The sequence below is a fragment of the Aulonocara sp. 'chitande type north' Nkhata Bay genome, linkage group LG13, assembly GCF_057382095.1.
Source record: "Aulonocara sp. 'chitande type north' Nkhata Bay isolate Kocher_YH1m ecotype deep benthic linkage group LG13, A_spYH_male_GT1.1, whole genome shotgun sequence".
NCBI classification, from domain to species: Eukaryota; Metazoa; Chordata; class Actinopteri; order Cichliformes; family Cichlidae; genus Aulonocara; species Aulonocara sp. 'chitande type north' Nkhata Bay.
The window spans coordinates 17,414,168-17,431,926 of NC_141356.1; the positions used below are offsets into that span (position 1 = coordinate 17,414,168).

General features: G+C 40.6%; 1 protein-coding gene across 2 annotated transcripts in view; it reads left to right on the forward strand.

Moving 5' to 3' along the window:
* meis1b (Meis homeobox 1 b) overlaps nt 1-17,759 on the forward strand; it is a 77,691-nt gene that overhangs the window by 36,238 nt on the left and 23,694 nt on the right. The gene's annotated exons all lie outside the window — the stretch shown is intronic.

A 17,759-nucleotide genomic window follows, 5' to 3' on the forward strand; every position in this document is an offset into this window, starting at 1 on the left:
CTTATTAAAGATGTCTAGTTAAAGAACAGTGTACGATAGTTTACATGGTCTGTCATGAAATGAAATTCTTCAGTGTTTTATTTATTTATTTATTTTTTTTACCCCATAAAGAGTCACTTATGCCCTGCTTGAGCTTCAGTGTTGGTACAGCTTACTAACTCAGAGTGATTATAGTCTCCTTAGTCCCTATGAGTGCATATTACACAGCTAGTATCTGCAATAATCATTGCCAAGAATGAGAAGCTTTGCTGTTTTTATTATAGTTTTAAATGGTATTTTTTTAAAAAGATCTGATATGTTTTCAGTCAACAAATAGTTAATACATTTTCCTTAACGTTGGTTTGAGACCTCACCTCTCACATCTGTTTTTGTATTGATTCAGATAAAGTATGAACAGGGCACAATATGGCCACCCGGAATTAATATTAAGATAGTCCTACACTGTACCGCTAACCTTTTAAAAATATAAAAAATACAGTAAGTGAAACTGCTTTTTTGTGTGACAGATGAAGTCTTTCGTTACATTTTTCATTTCAGCATACACAGCTACGCTAGGGAAAAACCTTGCGTCACACAAATTCTGCCTATGTCAGGAGTTTGTGGAGAACTTGATACGCTCTGGCTTTGTGGGTGTTGGTTTGAATTGCACAACAGTGATGATGTTAACGAAAGCAATTTGGTTGTTGGATGATGGCTATTGCATGGGCTCAACTTTTTATTTATTTGTAGCTTGTCTTTGATGTCGATGGTATTCATCGCTCAGTGCATTTGTTGGTTTTCAACAGTTACCGGAAAATCAGAGGAACTTTTTTACCGTGTCCAATTGTCTGCAGGTATGTAGGCAACATTGTGTGTGCGTACACAGACTCTATATACTCTCAAGACTTTTTTCCTTTGTACTCCCTGCTTCCCATCTGACTATCACCATCTTTCATATACCACCAGTTCTCCATCACCCTGCAAACACACATCATACACACATACTCCAACTCCCTGACCTCAACCCATACACTCCCAAAACCTTCGGGGCCACAGAGGAAAGGTGTTTGAAACATACACACATCCTGTCTGTGGAAATACAGTTCAACACACAAATGCCTAGTGAAAACACACACCCGGCAACACACCTCCTGTGTCATATTATACTGTGAGCACGACTTATGGGAAGCTCCTACTCTGTTAGATCTCAAACAGTGAGAAGGATATAAGTGAGTGCCATGGGAGCAAAGGAAAGGAGAAGAAGGTGAGGAGGTGAAGACAGGGATAAGGAGGATTCATCAGTCTTTTTCTTTTCCAGAACAAAATGGAAAGAAGAGCAAAAACATGCAGGCATACAATGGGACATGTGGCCATTTTACCTTATTACACAAAAGAAGCTCCTTCAGTTCAGCCTGAAACTGAAGTAAACTGAAAGGTTGATGGAAAAATCACTTCCAATTTGTTTATTCTCTTCAATGAAGCCAAACAGAAATGAAACCCAGGCAGAGAGGAGCCAACATTTTCTTTGTTTATGGGAAATGTGGTCTTAATTTTGGGAAACACTGGCATTAACAATACCGCTGGTGTCAGATAAATGCTTGCTGTGGTTTCATCTGCTTACTCTTCAGTGTCACCATTAATTTATTCACCATATGTCAATGTTTACGAATGCTACACATAGCACCTATAATGCAAAAACATTTACAGTTTTTCTCACACTGGTAGTATGCTTCCCTGCCTCTGCTGATAGCAATATAAGCATGGATAGCTGATCCACATTTCATCACGGCTTGACTCTTTGTTTCAAAGAAAGAGGATGAAAGATGTGCCTGACCCCCTCAGAGATGAACACATAGACATATACACAATATATGAAGGGCTGCTGTAGCGCTACACAGTCTTTAAAAAGCCAATCAGGGCTTGCTTTTCTTAAGAATAATACATCTAAAAGTATTTGACACAGGTGCAGACAGACCACAAAACAGAATATGGTGAATTAAGAATGAATTATAGTAGAAGACACCCAACCTTAGTGTTTTGTAATCCCTTCTGTTATTCGCCCTCACACTTAGACCCTTGGGAGTTCTCATTGTACTGAAGCGGAAAGGAAGGTGGGTGGCGCAGTGAGGCTGTGAGTACACCAGCAGGGTAGCTGGTAGGTGGCATTGATACAGCTGTTCTTACAGGGTTTTTTTGAAGACTTTTATGCATGTCTGCTTCCTTATCCATCAAGGATGCTAATTTCTTATGTCTTGTTCCATGTGGAAAGGGTAACATTTGGAAAACTTCTAATTCCCAAGTTTGCTGGTGTTGTTAGATGGGTCTAAGCCACAGTGTTTTGGGTATATGCATGGTGACAAGAGGTATGTACAGTGTGAGGTGTAGAGTAAGGGATAGAGAGTGGGCATTGAATTTGTGATGATGACAACAGTTGCAGCTCACCGAGTTCTCTCCAACACACCCAATGAGCTCATATGTTGTTGACGATGCTTGTGAGACAAGTTCATCGGAAGAATTTGGCTGTGCTGACTTGGAGCGACTACAAAACATTAGCGTTTACCGCCTGTCACCAATGACCAAAGTCGCTGCCAGCTTGACATGCAGCTGTAAACTTGGTAGGGAACCAAAATAAAGGAGAGGGGAGGGATTTTCCACTTGTGTCCTCATCTCATTTTGATGTTTGTTTGCATTTGACATCCTTAATTAAACATATGTTGCGGCTACTAGCTCTCTGTTGGTTTTACTGACTAAACTAAACGGGATATTTGTAAGCGTAACCTGCTTTCTCTCTTTCTAGATGTGTTTGACATCAATAAGGATGTGTTTAAAGATGTAGATATAACTCTGAAGTGTGCTAATGACTTTTCCCTGGAAATAACTATAAACTGTGTTTAAGAAAATAATTGCAGAATCAATTCTAAACTCATAACCGGCTGAGCTGCCTGATTGCTTTATGTAAGAGACAAATCTTGAAATAAAGAAAAAGCTTCTCTCCAATCTCTCTTTCTTCCAACCCTCCCATTGTGTGGTTGGAATACACCCACATCCCGCCCGTACCCTCCCCTCCACACAAATGGTATTTTCTTGTTTAATTTAACAAGAAATGAGTAGTAAATGAAAGCTCAAGCCTCAAATCCCCAACGCGCCCTGTGCTCTGCTCTCCACTCCCTTATGAAAAGGCAATTTGTGAAATTATGTGATAGAGTAATTAGATGGAATTCACCCCCGCCTCCCCACTATACACACTACCCATATTCCCATTTAGACTGCTGCTGTGCTAAACTGAAGTAGGTGTGTGTGTGTGTGTGTGTGTGTGTGTGTGTGTGTGTGTGTGTGTGTGTGTGTGTGTGTGTGTGTGTGTGTGTGTGTGTAAAAAGAAAGGGCAGAGGGTTTTGGTATTTTTAGTGTTCATATTGGTATATTCACAGAGTGGGACACACACTCTCACACACATTATCGCTAACGCCCTCTCATTCTGGCTCTCCTCCCCTCCTATTTGTACACAGATGCAGTGTAACGAGGGGCAGCCATGATCGCAGCTCATAAAAGCTCAATGAGCTGCCTTTCTCCCCCTCCTCCTTTCTCCTCTTAAAATGTGTAAAATGCAGAGAGAGAGCGCGTATAAAAAAATCCAACTTGAAGGCATAATCCGCCGTTAATACAATTAGAGTCCAATTTAACCACTTGCGTACGCAGATGTAGCTTAGCTTGGGGAGCGCTGCCCCCCCACCTCCTTGGAAATGCTTTTTTACCCTCAACACAGCAGCATGCAGTGGGGGTTTGAGCAGAAACAGGTGTGAAAAGCGATATAATTCATTTCTGTGCTGGCAGAGGAGGCCAGGAGCCTTGCTGTCGTGGGCCCTGGGTGGTGGAGTAATCTAGACTGGGTGTGCAGAATGGGAGGCGAGTGAGAGGAGTGGATGGATACATGGATGGCTAGCTACACTACTCATTAGAAGCAAGATAATTTCCTCCTCGTCTCAATCGCAACTCCTCGTTCGGGTTGCGATTGAACCAAACAACAGGGCAGAGTTGTGCATAACCAACATTTAGAATTAATATTTAAATTCACAGCGCTCTGTAAACTAAACACTTTGCAGTTCCTGAACTTCTCACCTAAGAGAACACAAACCAGATACTCAAAGCCTCATCTAAACAACAGAAGGCAAGGGAGGGAAAAGCGTTTGAGGTCAGAGTTCGCCCTTGCCTCAGATGCCATTATTCTTCGTCTGTTTATTGCTGGAGCCTGAATATGTCAGCACCCTGGTCACCCGCTGCAGCCCTGACCCACCGCAGCAGCCCATTGCTGGGATGGTATTTTTTTCCTTCTAGTTCAGTCATACTTCATACTTTTTATACCGTTATAGTGATAAGAAAATGCAGAATAGCAAGAAATACAGTATGACGAAGGTACACCTTTGAATTAAATTCAGGAAACCGACACTGACATGGACTTTTTCATATTTATGGTTATGGGGGTCTCATGATTATCATTACACTTGTTTGTCTTAGTTATATCTTGCACAACTTAAGCTTCTCATGAAAAATAATTTCAATTAACCATTGAAGCCACCAAGACGCCTTGTTAATGGTTTTGAAAAGACATCAGGAAGCAAGCTAAAAAGGAAGACATCAGCTGACTTTTTATGTGTTTTCATTCATTTATTCATAAACTACAACAAAGGCATGATGTCCATCTTGATACTATAAAGTAATATAGTGGCCTATGTGGCCTGGTGTCTCCGATTAGGTCTTAATTCAATCTTAGCGGCAGTCAGAATCTTAGGCGCCACTGCATTGGGATTTCAAAGAGGTCCTAAGAGACGACAGACAGATGGACAGATCTGCCAAAGGCCTGGCGTGACACTGTGACGAGACAGGGTAGCAGAGGAAAACAAGAGAACAAGTTAGGCTTATTCTCAGCGGTTTTATTCAGTTTCAGATACTCTATCTCTGGGAATGGAATTGGCTTTGGGCTGTGTGTTTGTGTGTGCATTTGTCTGCGAGGACCTATGTTTGTGTAAATGTGGGTGTGTGATTGCGCTGGTGTGTGTTTGTACGAGGGCATTTGGAAGCAATGACTTGTCCGTACCAATCCAAGAGTGGTTGGTGTCAAAGAGGGAGGCAGCTGAGTCAACCTGCCTACCCCCACTACACATTCACACACACATGCACACACATACTGTGCCCCAACCCCCACATTACCCCACACCTTGTAATGAAAACATCATCAATTATCCCTCTTGACAGGCCCCAGGGACCAAAGGCAGACAGCTCTCTTTTGGGGCTTCTCTTTGTGGACTGACCCTTACAGACAAATAGATTTGTTGCACACAACACTTACACTTTGCGACCATTTCAGGAAGGACACGTCAGAATTTTAGATGTTTATTTATTTATCTGTTTATCTGTTTTATTAGAAGGTGATAGGCTAATGATATGACCCATCTTTGCCAAGTAGATAGTGGGTTTTGGGAGCTGGAAATAGCGAGACCAGTCCATCTGGTGGAGGTGCAGGGGGGCAGGAGGTGGGCAGGGGGGCAGGAGGTGTGAGTATGTGTGTTATGTGGGAGGCTAGGGAGGGTGTTGTGTGGGAGCGAGGTGGGGGTAGTGGTATGGCTAGGGCAAAGGAAAGGCATCAGTCCTGACATGGACTCCTGAAAGGCCATCTGTGTCATGATTGATGGATGGATGAGCAGATGAACAGATGGATACAGTATCTATCAAAAAGACTGACACATGGTTCATCTTGGCAGCTTGAAACATATATATACTAAAATATCATCCATTTCCACATGAATTTTACCATCACTAATAGCAATAATCCTATGCTGGGATGCATTCTTTGAAGGTTCAGAAAATCAGATCTCCACATAGGTTCAATCTTGGCAGCATATCTTTCATTCTTTACATTTGAGTGGGTCAGGTTTTCTCACATATAATGTCATAAACCTGTTACAAATCAAAATACAGTTTGCATTTATATCACAGAAGCGTGACCCTTTTGCTGAGAAGTGATATAGGAATATAGGAAAGAATCCAGTTAGACAATCCTTCTTTTTAAAAATTGTCATCTAAGGATATTCACATTATTCCCATACTCTAAGCAGGCTGAAGAATTTTTTTGGAAATACTTATATGAACTAGGACCTGCCTTGGGTCAAAGTCCATTTACATTTCTGACAATACTTTAGGTGTACCTTTCCTCCCATTTTCTCCCAACTGCTTCTTGTATCGTTTTACTCCTCTATTTAAAAGCCCTCAAGGGCAGTTAACTTTTAATTCATGTCACCTTTGATCTTTTCTAAAATGTCTGCCATAGATCTAGACCAAAACCACGCTTATGTGTGTGCGTGTGTTGATCTGGCTTCAGTCAAGGGGCGGGTCAGTGTGTTTCCTTGAGAACGTGAGAACTTTACAGACCCTCAAGGTCGGTCAGTAGCAGTGAAGGAGATCACGAGCCTCAGAGCCCCAGCGTGGCTGCAGGACTAAATGCACACACATGCACGCAAACACGCACAGAATCATCTGCTTAAACTGTTCCAGCTTCTTTTTTAGTTTAGCATTAGATTAGATTTTTTTGGAGGGGAAATTCAAAAATGTTTATAAGTTGCAATTAAAGCTTTTTATCCTATATATAGAAACTCATTCTCACTGAACAACATATCAGTGGGTGTTTTTCAGTGTATTAAAATGCAATATTTATGTCAATGACATTAACCCTTTAAGACCTACCATAGAACCAAGTTCGCCAGAGCTTATATTATATTTTTACATGCTGTGGAGCCATTTTTGGGAGCATTTCAAGTTGCTATACATCAATACAACCATTATAGCCCAAACTTTAATAATATGTCTGCATTAGGTGCATAGTAATTACATAAATTGCAAAAAAGTGCAATAAACTACAAAAAAATTGAAAATCGTTTTTGTTTTTTTAACATATATTTCTAGTTAGAGAAATTTAAGAGGCTTATCCCTCAAAACTGTAAATACAAAAAAGTTACACAAACTAGTTTCCCACCACAGGAAATTTATTTTGAGTGTCTTCATAGTTTTATTTTTGAAATACACCAATTTTTATATACTGCAGGAAAAACGAAAATAAATATTATAGTGCAAATTTGCAAAATAACAGCATCCATCCATCCATCCATTTTCATCCGCTTTGTCCGGGGCCGGGTCGCGGGGGCAGCAAAATAACAGCATATGCATCAAAATAAACTATTTTCAGCAGTGCAATATGAGTCTTAAGCATCCCAGAAACGACACAGAAAGTCATAAAGTCAAACATAACTTTTTAAAACACATAACAAGTAAAACACAAGCTCATAAGGCCCCGATCGTAAAAAACTACATTTCCGCAAAATTACGTCACTTCCGGTTTCGGGCAGGTCATGTGGTCATGTGATAGTTCGCGCTGATGGACGTAGGAAGTGTTACAAACAGCTGATGGATCGGCGAAGCGTGTTTCTGGAATATCATGTTTTTGTTGCTGCAAGTGATTTTTATGCAGTTTTTGCAAAGCTATATGTGGAAGGAAACTGTGACCTAGGACAAGCTGATGGCATAAGATGTAAGTACAACTCCTCCAGTTTCATATGCAAAAAAAAATTATTGCGCTAGCTTACTTGGTTGCAGAGCTACCGGGATTTAAAAATAGTTACGCAAAACAGAGCGTGCCCGCTCCGATCGGCTGTAAAGGGTTAAATATCAAGTTTAATTGAATATTTAATTTGAGCCTTTATACATCATTACTGTTATTACTATCTACCATCTGTTCTTTTCTTTTGGCTAAACCTTCTGCTTTTTTTTTCTCCTCCCTCCAACTCTCATATAATTTCATAGTTGGGAAACTATGAAACAGTTCAGTGTGTGGTTTCATTGTTGCATGTCACGATGATTGATGGCTTCATACTGAACCTGTGCTTCACGCTAGTTCTTTTTTTCATTATCACCTGCATGTGAAGAGTGTTTGTGTGTGTGCTGGGTGGATACAGGCCCAGTAACTCAGATATGTGAAACCATTCTTGGTTTGGTACCCACTAATCAGTTTACAGTGATCTGTAAATCCAGAGAAGAGGTTCGCTCTCAGCTCTAAGTCGCACACAGACACACTCAAGTTGCACACTCTTTTACATAGGACCACATCCATGACGTCAGTAGCTGGGTAGGGTGTGGAGTTCCCCACCATCACTGTGGTATTTATTGGAGAGTGAGTGGCAAGTTGACATATGGAAGAGTCAGGGAAAAATATTGTCATAAATCTGTGGTTAACTTGATGAAATGCTTCTATCCATTGCTTTGCAAGAGATTAGCAAAGCTATCCTCTCATGCACTCTCTAAGCAAATGCATAACCTCCGAGTGGCTTTTTTGTTTAAAACTCCTCAAATGAGACTTTTGGCAGAAAAATGTTCACCGCCCTTCAAGTAACTGAGTTTAGCATAGGCTCTGTGTAGCATGATTTTGTCTAGCCAGTGATATATTAACTCTGCTAAGTGTGAAATCACATTAGCGCTAGCTGTTAGCCATTATCCATTAGGCTGTGTTTGGTGATCCAGAGGATTGTGGGATATTTTCTGGCTGGAGTCAGCAGCTCAATACCTTTTACTTACAGCAACTGCTGCAGCTTGCCCTAGATACATTTGGTGTGGATGTGCGTGTGTGTGTGCGCGCGCACGCCTGTGTGTGATTGCATATGCAGTTGTGCAATTATTTGTATCTGTCAGCCTCATGTCTCTTTTGTAAATGCCGAGTGAATGTGTGCATGCCTTTGTGTCTCATTCCATGCGTGTGCTCGATAGACGTTGTGGCTTTGCCATTGTGGTAATCAGTTTGCGCGTTGGCTGAACTAATTTATCAATTCAGTTCCTCCCACTTGTATTCTCTCCCATGCGTGAACCCTCTCTCTTTCCCCCACACTCTGTGTCCCTTTCTGACAAAACACTTCTTTCTGAAAAACCATAAGGGTTTCCTATCTTTTATGCATGCCTTCTGCCTCCCTGACTTCTCCCTCCTTCTCCTCCTTTCTTCACTCCCTTTTTACTTCCTTTTTTTTCTATAATGTACAGCTGTGTTTCCTTACATTTTAATGGTCTTGAACCCCGATGTCATGGAAATATTGGTGCTCTTGTGCTGTTTCAAAGGGGAAATGGCACAAGAGCACAGGGGAGAGAACCATGATTTATAGATGAGATCTGGTGATATCCTAATCACTTGTCTCATAATCCTGTGATAAAGGTTTTTTTTTTTTCATATTTTTACATTGGGGAGAAAAATAACCCCTGTCAGGATTATGATCCATTAGCGGCAGGTGGCATGGATAGTATGGCTATAGGTTGGTAGTGTACTATTGACCAGCTGATCCAGGGTGCCTCAATCAGGTGTGTGTTGTACGCTCATCTGTGACGCACACACCCACACAAACAAGCATGCATGTGTACGTTTATGTGTATTTGTGTGTCCATTGGAGTGAGGGAAATCATAGCTAGTGAACCAGGTGGTGAATGCAGACAGGCAATAACTCATGGTAGAGGAGTCGAGCAGAGCTGAGGGCTGGCAGAGAAGATGTGTTGGGAAAACCTATACCAATGCACATACCCTGTCATTTTTCTCACTTTTCCACTGACTTGTCTTTCTTTTACGTCTTCTCCAAACATATTTGTAACACAGAGTAAGATCCTCATGTATTTCTGTACTCTTGTCTTTAAAGTCATCCTTTTATTTATAGGCAGCATATTTCACACTATATTTGCCGGCTTTCTTCTCTAATTGCTCATTTCACTCTTTCCGAGGCTGTCTATATTGTTAGCAGAACGTGGACAGGACTGAGGATGCTGCTCACTTGTTTGTTACGACAGATTAAGTCATTGATTTGCAAAAGCGGTGCACTGATGGTGAAGGCCCTCTGCTGCTGAAGATGTGGAGGTAGAGAGAGATGAATGAAGCAGAAGGAGGAAATTGGGGAGGGGGGAGGAGGCATTTCACAAAGGAGAAAGAGAAGACAGAAAAGATGGGAGCTAATTGTAAAGGGAAAAGTTAAATGAAGGTGGGAGAAAAGAAGGTAGAAACAGAGGCAGCCCCAGATAGTTAAGGAAAAAGCTAAATATAGAACAGAGGGATGGAGGGGGCGGTGACGGGTGAAAAGGATAGGAAACTAGAGGGACTCGGAGAGGAAGGAGAGAGGGGTGTAGGTGCACTCTGAATGACAGAGATGTCAGAGGGAGAAAGAGGAGGTGAATGTGAAAGCTTCATCTTATAATAACAGTGGCTGTAACCTTCCTCTATCTGCTACCTGCTTTAAAGAGCATAAGGGAGCAATTGTGAAATACCTTTACCTAGTTTCAGTATTCCCCCCAATCCAGGTTCTTTTCACCCCCCTAGGGGCCAGTGGTGAGTTTCTAATTAAAACGTTGGGGGCAAAAGGGTAATTATGATAATAACATAATAATATCGCCGGGGTTATTAGAATGTGCCGTGGTCCCCAAATTGCTTCCTCTGAGAGATCAGATTTCAGTTGCATTACGTAAAGTCAAATTTCCTTGAAAGTCAGGTGAAATGAAATGTATTCCCCCATGGTCGAAGTGCAATCTGAGAATCTGATTCCCTCTTGTATGTCATGGACATGAGTCTAAAAAAAGCTTTACAGTTTCTCACCACAATGACATGTCTCTGTTCTCCTCTTACCTTCATCCTTAGTCTATACTTCACTACTGGAACTTTAACATTATGCACTCCATACTGTATATAAATGCCACTTGTTTTGCACATATTCAACTCTGTATATTTTATATATTTTATTATTATTATTATTATTATTATTATTATTATTTTTTTTTTATTTTTTTTTATTTTTTTTTTACTATTTAATTTGTAAAAATGTGTATACACACACACACACACACACACACACACACACACACACACACACACACACGTAGGAAAATATTTAGTATACACATCCAGAAATGCATACACTATTATATATTGTACATATATTTATTAATTTCAGGTTGGCCATTCTTGTATTTTGCTCGTTTGTGTTGTTGTGTTTGCACATCTCTGTTGCTTGTGGGGCTCGCACACAAGAATTTCACTCGCATGTGCTGTGCCAGTGTGCCTGCACATGTGATGGTGACAATAAAAAGTGATTTGATTTGAGTGATTTGATATACTGAGGGTTTATGTGTTTAGAAAGTCTACGTTTTAGTGCAGTAGTTTTTGTTTTCTTTCTTTGAACTCACCAGTAATAGCTCATAGTTTCTTACAGCCCTGTGTAAAAACTTCCATGTATTGTAGTTGCGTATAACAAGAGAACATTTGTTTGCAAGCTTAGAGATCAGTGCTAGAATGGTAGCTCCGAGCACTGTAGCTTGGAGCTAGCATGTTTGTGCTCCAAGGGGCATCCCACTGGTTTCTCTCAGCTTTCTATGGTACCTTACTAGGATGATGCTTTTTTGGATCCCTGTTACTCCCTATTTACACACCCCCTCATTCCCAGGCAGCCCTGAGGCAGCCCACCTCCAGCTGTGGCTGCCGTTCTCTGCACTGCTTGGTGCAAGTGCCGATTGCTTTGGAGTGCCTCCCCTCGCTCAAATAGGCGGTAATTACGGGCTTAAAGAGGTTTAGTGGTCCAGCAAACTACATAATCACCCCTTGAATTAGCCTCAGCTCATCAGCCTCAGTCCAACGAGCAGTGCTTACCACTAGCATTAGCTAGCATGCTGCACTCCCTTCTCTTTATTGCACAGAGGGAAGCACAGCAGCAGGTGTTGTGCAACATCCGGCCCCCTTAATAAATTTAGCCTTCCCTGTGCTGGAATAGGGAGGACTAATGAAGCACGCCTTCATAGTGAAAACAACCAGAAAGTGTACACACACACACACACACACACACACACACACACACACACACACACACACACACACACACACACACACACACACGATTCTTTCCATCAGCACCAACAGACCTCACCCTTTATATTATACGTATATATGGCACTTTCTAAAGACTTGTCATGTACCTACATGCTATAAGCTTAAGTCTACACATACATTAGAGACACACCCTACTGTACACAGCACACAGTTGTTGTAGGTTTTTAACATCCAGTTATATTGCAACACAGTGGCTGCTGTCCTGCATTGTGCCCTGAGAGTGATGGATGATTCTAATCATCAATTATCATTCTGTGGAAGCTGGCAATGCTGTACATTGTCTAATCCACTTTGTACCGGAGCTTTAATGACATACTTTTCACCCTTTGCATCACCAGCTAACTAGATTTATCTCATTCCCATAGGCAAGAGCGCTGTGAGATTTCCCTAAATCAACAAAAGCTGTTTTTTGAGAGGGCAATGCTCATTAATGAATAAAAAACCCAAGAACATCTGCTTTTCCACATTTCTTTTTCATCCCGAAAAGAGATGGAGAGATTTGATGACAAAAACAGTTTGAAAGGGGGTTTCTTTGCAATTTATGGTGCATATATCGAGACCCCCCCCCCCCCCCCCCCCCAAAAAAAAAAAAACAGAAAAAAAGGTTTATGAATTATTCATACAAGCTTTGAGCTAGTTTACTGAAGACCAGTATGATAAAAAAGGCTGTTCCTGCTTTTTTTGGGTAGCGCTAAGAAGGGGACATTTAATTTTGCACAGGCTTTTCAGACAGAAGAGACTCTGCATCTCTCATCTCGTAGTTGGTTCATTTTGAGTTTCTCAAAAGATCTGTTTTTGCACTGTTTAGTTATTTTGCGTCGGAGCAGCCTGAATCAGAGGAAATTAGGTTAGGGGTGCTTTGTTTTTCTTCTGTTGTTGTTTTGTTCACTCTCACTCCCTTTTCTTTTTTTCTTTAATCCCCCCTTTCTCCCAGAGCCAGCTTTGTTGCTGGGTCCCTGCTCCCTAATGAAGTCAAAGGGATGTCAGTCGATGCCACCTACACAGAAAGGAATTTGAAATGGCGTAGCTCTCACAGCACAGCATGAACACACACACACACACACACACACACACACACACACACACACACACACACACACACACACACACACACACACACACACACACAAACAGTGTAGATGAAACTTTGACTCTATGAGCAAAAAAAAAATTATAAAATAAAATAAAACTGAGAAATTGGAAGCTTGCTGTATGAGATAGAACAGGCTTACAGTTTGGAACGCTTGTTTTAAAGTCTGCTCGTGCGCAGGGTTCAGGGTATTTGTTGTTAGCATAACAATGTGCTCGGCTCTCCAAATATTTAAGGTAATCTCATGCTCGTCTGTCAGGAGCAAGGCCACACTTCCAGTAAACCCTATGTTTTAGAGTGTGCATGTGTGCATACATGTTTGTGGAAGACAGTTTGGTTTGATACAGTGATGCCCTTCTAGCCAAAAAGGCCTCCGGATTAGCCGTCAGGCATTCCTGATAGGCAGCTCGGTTTCCACAGAGATTTGACCTGGGAACAGTGAGGGGAAGAGATCTGGCCAAGTCAAGGCTGTTTACTTTTTACCTTAAGTGGTACATGCAAGTCGGTTACCGTCCATTATTTTGTTGGTGTTTAACCTGCTTGGTTTCAGGTCAGGAGAGTTATGCTACTTTCACAAGCCTGCTTACAAATATTTCCAAGGGTATCTTGTTGGTTACAGTGGTACACTAGGGGAAAGTGTTGCATATTACCAATTTGTTTACTGTTATCATTGCATTTTCTAACATCTTTGTGCCTTGTGGCCTTCTGCAACCATCTGGTGTTAAAATAAGCTAACTGAAAATACCACTGACCCATGTCTGTTATCCACAGATTGTGCAGTGTCATGGCCTCTTTTTTGAGGGGACGTCACATGGCTGTGACAACATATGATTTTCCTCTCTCCTCTTCCTCTCTCCATCCTGTTTCATGGTTGCAGTTTTATAAAGCTAATGTGGCGTGTCAAGCCTTTTTAATGGGAAGCGCAGAGGCTTGGGAAGTGTAGCTTTAAATAGAAATATATGCAATGATAACACCCTAATGCAAATGGCTAAAGAAGAAACACAGAGAAGTGTGGCTACAGTGAAACTGGTTATAAAAGTGTAATCACACATGTTTAGTAAAGATGCTGATTTTAAGCTATATATAGAAAATGGAAACAATTGTAGACAAATTTCCATCAAAAGTAAAACAAGGAAAGAAAATGTTTTTATACAGAAGAGGAAAAGGCAGCGAGACAGAGATAATAACAAAGAATTGTTTTTGTTGAGGAGGCAAGATAAAGAGAGAAGAACAACAGCACGATAAAGACATTTTTAAAATGTTCCACCTTTCATGGTCATATAGTGCTTCCCCAGCAAAAGAGACTACTTTTTCCTTTTGCCCATTTATTACTACCAACACATTCAGGTGAGACTTGCACGGCACAAAACAAGAATTGGGGAGCTGTGACCTTTTAGGAATTCTGTTCTTTTTTTTTGTGTCAAAGTTTATCAGAATTTTTACTCCAGCAGATGAGATCAAGAGACACTTTGTGCTGTAAAGGTCAAAAGTTCAGTCATCATGAAGGGAACTAGGGAATGACACCAAGCAAATGCTTGTTCCCATATACTAAGCTACCATAACTTAATGTTTCTTATAACTAAATAAACATGCGGGACATGAAATCAGACTTTTACCAGGGTAGCTAGTGTGAAGCTTAGGTCGGGTAACTTTAAAAATGTTAGTCTTTAACAGAACAACTTTTCATCCCTTTCATAATATCTTAAGTAATTTATTATGGCTACTTTAAGTCACTTTTAGATCCGTGGAGTTTTTCTATTCGAGTCCTCACGAAATTAAAATTTTACTTCAGTGGTATGTGTTCAGAGCCTTATTACCAGCTCAAACTGATGATACTTTATTTCAAGTGTTTTTTTAAAAATTATTTAATATATTTTTACAAATCTGGAAAAAGTAATATAATTCCTATTTTGTTGTATGTTTAATTGTTAACTGTAGCAGTTCACTTTTTTTTTCTACCGTCATGCCTAGAATAGTTTTCTCTTGGGTTATGGTTGGAACGGGGGAGTAAAAAGGGGGCCTACAGAATATTCATGCTCTTATCTCTTTTTTAAACCCTGGGGCTCCAGATATCCATTTCCATGTCTCCTCTCCTGCCTCCCCCTTCCCTCTTCCTCTTTCTTTCTTCTATCTAACCCGCTCTTGTTCTTGTCTGAGGAGGTCAGAGAGGAAGACGGTCAGACAGGGAGGGGATGTTACTGATGCTCTGTTACTCACCCCCACACACAGATCTGCACGCAAAGATACATACACACACCATATTCAGACCATGCACAGCTAAACTTACTTGTAAACCATGCAAGCTCAGTGGCTCAAATAAGAACAAGGAAACATATTCAATTCTGTGCACATATTAACTTGCAGGGCAAAGCAAAGTAAAATCTTTGACTCTATCGGACAAACAAAATGTACAACGGAAATGTACACCCATACTCTTACATACTCAGATTGATAAGACATGAAGAAGAGAAGGAAGCAAAAACGCACACCCCTCCTGGCACCCACATGCTCAGAGCCCAGTGGAGAGCAGGGTGGAAATTCTCATGAAAGGAGCTGTATATTTGGAGAAGACATATCATTAAGATAGGCGGAGGAAAGAGGGAAGGGAGGGAAGGATGCGCAGAAACTTTCCATCTGCTCTTTTAAAGAACATGTTATTGCTTTTCTCACTAAAGGCCTCTCTCTCTCTTTCTCTCTCTCTCTCAACCCGCTGAACCTGAGCCAAAGGCCGTTAAGACACCAGAATCGCTCACAGACAATATTAAAACTGGCCGACTTGTTGCTCAGCAAGAAACTAAATCACAGTGTTTTGACAGATAGGAGCTAATTTGGAGGTTTAGGGAAAAAAGGAGGAGAAAAACAGTTTTAATGTTCTGGCTTCATGGCTATCTCTTCCTCTAAACTCTTAAATTAAGTGAGGACTTTTTTGTATGTGAAAACTTGTAAAGGAGTTTGCTTATGTAAAGTAGAAGTCTCAGTGCTCACATACTGAAGTTCTAGTGATTGTCCTGGAAGTTGTGTTATCAGCATAATATGCGTTTAACTGTAAACAATAAAAATACTCTTTTTTTTTTTTCTTTTTTTTTAATTGACACTGAATAAATGAATAAATTACGTTATTTCTGACTGATTTCTTTTAACCATTTCTTTATATATTTAATTTAATTATTGTATAAAAATTAAAAGAACCTCAACCTTATACTTATGTTTATTCTTAAGTAAATGTACTTATTACATTCTACCACTAGCAGGATTTGTGTCAAATGAAATGCTGTAAGAACATTTTTCTTCCAGTACTGTAGGCTGAGACCGAGATAGTCACACACACTGTCTGTTTGTGTATTTTATTTATGCATCTGTCTGTGTAAGTGCGTATCTGTGCTGGTAAGCTAGAAGGAAGGGAAACATTGAAACAGGGTGTATTTGTGCTGTATTGTGGCCTCTGGCATGGCTGCATCCCCCTGATATCACGAGGCAGACACTCCACAGATCTGTGACAAGCAGAATAGACACATTGATCTTTTCATGTTCAATCATCTTTTTTGTTGCAAAGAGAGACATGTTTTTCACATGATTAGCTGAGATTAAAATGTCAGAAGTGTATGTGTAGATATGATATATAAAGCAATGCATCAGGGCATCGGATGACACAAGCCGTAAGAATAATGTTTTCTCACTTTCACCCACAGAGGAAGGCAAGTGCTGCCTCAGATTTTCTGCAGTTATTTTCCTTTGGTTTTTATCTGATTGGGCAAAAATTTGAAGTCAACTTGCACGCACACTGAAACAGCACTGTGTGTATATGTGTGTGCATATGTATGGGCAGTTCACATGCATATATGCACACTAACACACACACGTACAGGCGAACAAAAATGGTTGTAAAAAAAAGAACTGGACACAAATTTGGCCAGAGGCGACAAGCAATTATAACTTTGTGCATGAAATTAGCCTCCTTGTGTTCCCATTCCCTGCAACCAATCACATGGACAAGGGAAGACTGGGAAAAAATCTGTCTCCCCTCGCTGTGCTGGGTGGTTCCAGCATTAAACACAATCCTGTTCATTATGCACTGAAAAAGCTTTAATGAAAAAATGAAAAAGCTGGCGCCGCACTAATTTTGCACATCTGATTGACTAACAAGGAGACATACCCTTGATAGATGTACTGCAAATATCATACAGCAGCCATATGTGTGGTGCCTGTTTTTGAACACAATAACTTGGGATTTTTATCGAAGCACATGTTAGCGCTGCGAGTAACTCTAAGCTCGACTCGGCCTATTTTTAAGAGAGCAAATTAACCTAAAAATATTTGAATTTGTTCTTTAAAGTCAGTAGCATAAGATTTTCTAAGTTTTTAGACAGTCATTGTTAAATACTACTACTTAATCATTGAAAAGCAGTGCTCTAAAATAGTGCTGACTGGATCATTAAGCCAGATTATCCTTATGCTGTTTAGTTTTTGATGTATCCCTTCTGTAAATGTATACACAGCTTTTGGATTATAGATAGTCCTCCAGTTTGTGCTAGCCTTTCAACAATCTATTCTCTCCATCGCTCCCTTTCCCCTCCCTCCTCTTCTCCTCTGTTACGGCCTGCCTATGCCGTACTGCACAGTCCATGTCTTGTCTGAGTCATGAACAGCACATTGTACTCCATGAACAAGGCTCCGTGCAACTGTGATACCCCCTACTCCAATATAAATCAACACACTCCCCAAGTTCGCATTTATCCCATTTATTCATTC